The sequence below is a fragment of the Phascolarctos cinereus genome, unplaced genomic scaffold (assembly GCF_003287225.1).
Source record: "Phascolarctos cinereus isolate Bilbo 61053 unplaced genomic scaffold, phaCin_HiC Scaffold_9;HRSCAF=440, whole genome shotgun sequence".
In the NCBI taxonomy this organism is placed as follows: Eukaryota; Metazoa; Chordata; class Mammalia; order Diprotodontia; family Phascolarctidae; genus Phascolarctos; species Phascolarctos cinereus.
The window spans coordinates 18,600,159-18,606,158 of record NW_027556402.1 but is presented as its reverse complement, the minus strand read 5'-3'; positions in this window follow the sequence as shown (position 1 = coordinate 18,606,158).

The window sequence follows — 6,000 nt, the reverse complement described above, 5'->3', positions numbered from 1 at the left end:
TTATTGAGTAGAAAGGAGGCTCCTGACTGTGAGCTTAGTACTTGCCTTGCTGCTCAGCTGAAACATAGATTTTTCCCCTTGTGGGGACCACACAGAAGTTTGGTGCTAAGTGAAAAAGTGCTATTACTGAACTCCTGGGCCAAGTTATAATCCAGGATGTGCCTCATTCATGGAGCTTCTTACAAAGAAGGTCATGTAATAAACTGGAAGCATGGAGAGAAGGACTCTCTCCTCACACCCACAACATATACTCAAAGAAAAGTCCTTCAAGACAGCTGAGGTGTTCTTATATGGCCTTAAGATAGTATCTTCTCTCTGAGTGGGTGGACCAGTCGGTGTGGCAGAGCTGGGAAGGTGCCAAGAAAGTTTCAGAGACAAAGATTCTAAACCAAGTCTACTGTTAAAAGGAAAAGAGTGGAACACGAAGTCACACTTAATCTTCAAGGGACATAATCACATCACAGGGAAAGGTGAGTTACTAAGGAGGGCAAATTCCAAGGCTTGGGCAATGAGTCAAAGGTGCTGCCATTTCAGAGCATACCAGGATTATGACAACATTCCATCAATTTCACAGAAGATGAAAGTGAAAACGACACTTGAAAAGTGTGTCTTAGGAAAAACCAGAAGCAAAAGGCTGAACTTCACACATCGTCCAAATGTGACATCTGAGAGGTTAAGATAACTCATTAGAATGGCTCCTCTTCTTCTGCTCTTGACGCATTTTGGAAATCTTTTCAGAATGACTACAGTGAACTCTTGCCAAAAAACAGTTAGTCTGTCACCACTTTGGAGACTCTTCATGCCCTAGGAAACTCAGGGAAAAGTAAATGCTCCCATGGATTCAACTCTCCTCTCTATGCTGATGATTCTCAGACTTATTTGTTCAAGTGTACCCTGTCTCCTGACCTCCAGTCTGACTTCTCCAAGTGTCTATTGGACTTCTTGAACTGGATGTCTTGTAGACATCTTAAACTCAACATGTCCAAAAATGAATTCACTCTTTTTTCTCCAAATCTTGCCATCTTTCCATCTTCCCTATTACTTGGAGAACCACCATCCTCCCAGTTACTCAGGTTCATAATTTATGTGTCATCCTCAACTATCATTCCCAATATCCAATCACTTGCCAAGGCCTATCATTTCTATCTCCACAATACCTCGCATATATGTGCCCTTTTCTCTTCTGACACTGCTACCAGCCTGGTACAGGCCCTCATCACCTCATGTCTGGACTACTTCAGTAACCTGCTAGTTAGTCTCCCTGCCTCAAGTCTCTCTGTACTCCTTTCTACTCTCCACTCAGCTGTCAAATTGATCACCCTATAGCACAGGTCTGTGACCATATCACTCTTCTATTCAATTAACTCGGCATCTCCCTATTGATTTCAGGATAAAATATAAAATGCTCTTTTGGCTTTTAAAGTCCTCCATTACTTTGCCCTTCCCTACCCTTCCAGTCTTCTTTTTATAACTTGCACTCTACCGTGTGCTCTGAGATTCAGTACCACTGATCTTGCTGTTCCTTGAACACGACACACTATCTCCCAACCTTAGGCACTTTCTCTGGCTGTCCCTCATTCCTGAGACTCTCTCCCTCCTTATTATGCCTCCTAGCTTCCTTATGAAGAATTTTAAATGTGAAATATAGGATTTTGCATTTTATTGTGGAAGTGATAGGGAGTCACTAGAGTTTACTGAGTAGGGGGATAACATGGTCAGAGCTGCACTTCAGAAAAAAAATCACTTCAGTGGCTGAATGGAGGTTGCATCGGAGTGGTGAAAAACTAGAGTCAGGCAAAGCTGCCAGCAGGCTATTGAAATAATCCAGGTCTGAGGTGATAAGGGACGGAACCAGAGAAGTGTCCCTATCAGAGGAGACAAAGGGGGCATATTTGAGAGATGTTGCAAAGTTGAAATTGACAGGCATTGGCAAAAGATTGGATGGGGTGGGGGGAGGGAAGGTAGTGAGAAGTCAAGAATGACATCTAGGTTGCAAGACTAAGGCACTGGGAGGTGTTACTGTCTTCAACAGTAATATGGAAGGTAGGGAGGGTTTAAGAGAAAAGATAATGAGTTTTGGATATGTTAAATTTAAGATATCTACTAGACTTCCAGTTGGAGATGTCTGAAAGACAGTTGGAGATATGAGATTGGAGGTCAGCAGAGAGGTTAGGGCAGGAAAAGTAGATTTGAGAATCGTCAGCATAAAGATGCTAACTAAATCCATAAGAGCTGATAAAATTGCCAAGTGAAGCAATATAAAGAGAGAAGAGAAAAGGGCTCAGATAGAACCTTATGAGACACCTATGGTTGGAATTTATTATCTACATGAAATATCCAATAAAGGAAACCAAGGCACAATTAGATAGATAGGAGAACTAGGAGAGAGTGGTACCCTGAAAATCTAGAGGGAAGAGAGTATCAAGGAGTTGAAAGGGTGATCAACAGTGTCAAAGCCTGCAGAGAAGGTGAGGAGAATTCGAATGATGAAAAGGCCATTGGACTGGGCAATTAAGAGATCATTAGTAACTTTGGAGAGAGCAGTTTTGGTGAAATGGTGAGGTCAGAAGCCAGATTGTAAGGAGAAGTGAGGAACTGAGCTACTTACATGTACAAAGGAAACCTAGAAACTTATTGGACATTTTGGGGTTTGGAGAACTCACATTCCCCACCTGAGTGTCCTGATGGTCCCCACATCCTGGGTCATGAACAGGTTTTCTCTTTTTTAAGTGGAGGGAGTCTGGAAAAAGTTACGGTCCTGGAAGAGCTACAGTTCAATTCAATTCAATTCAATGAACAATTATTAAGCTCCTACTACATGCCAGGCTCTGTGCTAAGAGGGGGAGATATAAATAAGGGAAAGAAAGACAGTCCCTGGCCTCAAGGAGCTTATAATCTAAAGTGACCCATCTAGGGCTCATGTTTTATGAGATCTTTGTCCATAAATACAAGACTGAGTTGAGCCTTTAGTTGAAAATTAGCAATGGCCAGATAAGGGGACTGTTAGGCATCTGGAGCCTCAAGCTCCCCAAAGTGGCTGTCCCCTGTTAGTGGACCGTAGAGCTACCAAAGAGATGACACAGGTGATACAATTTCTCTTCATCCAGAATTGCCTATTATGAGCTGGGTAATGTAAAATGTAAGATGGAGAGGGCACAGGAGCCTTCTATTGCTAAATGAAAGTGATATACCCTGTGTCATGTTCACTTAGATAATTTGAGTGGGTGTTAGTGACTTTCACAAATGGGTTGTGCCTGTGACAGAGACCGAGGCCTCCGGTCTTCAGAACTTAGGTTGTGAAGATTTAATTTTTTAATCACAAAATCTTCCTACATATGGGTAACATTTCCCAAGGTATAACCTATAAATTGAACCATTAGAGTTACTTTGAAGATGATTCAACAACCTTATCATATCAGTAGCTGTAAATAGCACCATTTCTCTGACGGAGTAAAGCTTGTGACCCATGTATAATCACTTATTAAATGCCACATTAAGCAATCGCTCTGCTGCATTCATCACCATTTGAAGTTCATTCAAGGTCTTCCTTAGAGTTGTTGCTTGATTTGAACTTTGTTTTCAATGAAAATCATGGATGTGGCTATGTGGGAGTTGTATTTGAAGACATTCAATAATTTCGGACACTCCTTTGGTTAGCCCCTAGTTTGGAAAACTCTGACTACTCTAGTAGTGTGGGGCCAGACTTTGAATCAGGGGCACACAGTATGGCTGGGCTGGCATGGGGGGCATGCCAGGGTGCCAAGCTGAGCCTCTCCATTTGGTCATTGTCTGCCCATTGAGTGAGCAGGCTTGACATCACTACCCTGGAGCCATTGTAATGGCCAACTCATCATAATTGTTCCAACCCTAGTCATGAAGGGTGTTATGCCCAAACTCTTCTTCAGGCTAAATAGCTTGAACTCAGCAACCCAAAAGGCAGCCCCAGAAGTAAGTGAAGGTCGAAGGATGGAGCCTAGTCCAAAACACTAGAGCAGTGTACCCCATATCTCAGCAGCCCAAGGAATTTGAGTATCATATGAATTGGATTCAACCTCATGAAGTCTAACACCAGAAGGATCAATTTATTTATATTTATATTATTGTCCTGAAGTAAAAACTCGAGGGAAATATTTTTTAAAATGTAGATATGGCTCCCATTTAGTTTTCCTTAAATATGAATGTAAAACCAGCTTTGATATATTCTTCTACAGAGTATAGATGTAGTTGCTGCCCCTTTAAGAGACAATGGAATTTTGCAGTGACAGTTTCAGGAGTCTGTGAGTAGTAGGCTGAGAGTTTAGTTGACATTCTGGAGAAACTATTAATTGTGACATTTGAAGAGAGGGCAAAGAAAAAGGATTAAGGGGACTCATGTCCTGAGAGAGAGCTAAGTTTGACAGTTCTCTTACGAAGAAACATGAAGAGAAGAGACTTTAACTGGCATCCCAAGGGAATTGGGATGTTTCCAGAACTAAGAAGATAGAAGTTACAGTGACGGTTCAAAGTGACTTGGGCTGTGATCTTTCTCAAAGGTGATTTATTGAAAATAATTATGTCTTTGTTTTATTGTTTGTTGTACTGTTGATAAGTAGTATAGTCAGTAACCTTGGTTATTTCATCCACTGAGATGAAGAGATTTCATATTTACAGAGAGATGAGCAAAAACTTATGGGAAAAGTGGCTTCTCTAGTTTATTAAACAAATAATATTTAATAAACCTGAGCAGAGACTCAGATATAACCCATCAATTAATATGAAAAATATTACAATTTTAGAAATTAATAAGAAACTATCAGAACATAACCCCTGAATGACCTGAGAACCTGGAATGAGAGTGAATAATGAACAAATAGCAGGTGGAAAGAGAGAGAGATGATTATCTCAGCTACACAATCTCTTCTTCATTGGTAATATGTTATTTCCTGATAAAGGTTCTTAATATATAATACAGGTGTCAAGTATGTGATGGTTTTTATTTCACTCACTAAAGTAAATATATAAACCACAAAGGCCTCACAAGAATGCATAAAAATACAGGAAAAGTATATATTTTTAAAAATCTATTGTACTCATTCCCTTTTCCGAAGAGTGTGCCAGGACAGGCCTTCTGCCTGTTGCTCATATGATACTCCCTCTTCTGTGAAGATCTCTACCTCATAGAGAATATAACCCCTTGTGTATCAGGGGTGGGGAACCTGCAGCCTTGAGGCCACATGTGGCCTTCTAGGTCCTTGGGTGTGGCCTTTCAACTGAGTCAGAGTTTTCCACAACAAATCCTTTTTCTAAGGGGATTTTTCTGTGAAGTTTGGATTCAGTCAAAAGGCTGCACTTGAGGACCTAGAGGGCCACATGTGGCCTCGAGGCTGCAGGTTCCCCACCTCTGGTCTAGACTATTTCCCAAGAGAGGAGTGTAGACAACATAACATAGAGCACCCTACGTAATTACCATCATTCTGATGCTTGCTTACTTGCTGGGATCAAGCTTACACCTGGATTCATCTCCCATATTACTTCCAAATTTCTGTGATGCTGAGTGAGGTGTCTAAAAGCAAGCCAGCCTCCTCACCCAGTGCCCACTGTCCATTCTGTTATCTGCAGCCACCTCAACCCGATAGCTCACTTTAGTTCTAATTGCATCTCCCATTGTGTCTGACTCGTAGCCTTCCTGTATGCCCTAACTCCTGTCCTCGTACTCAGGAACTTTAAAGTATGTGTCAATGTCACCTCAGATGCCCTAACATCACATTTCCCTAGCTTCCTCCACTCCCACAATTTCATTCCACCTCAGCTAGTTATATATAGACTCTTGATCTCACCATCATTCACAGGTTATTCCATTTCTAGGGTCAACAGCTTGGAGACTCTTTCATCAGATTGTAACCTCCTACTGTTCCGTCTTTCTATATGCCTTACTCTGCCTAAAATTATTCTTTGACCTCACTGGCAACTCAGAATACTCCATTCCCCTACACTATCTCTGACTGCCAACTTTCTTAAACT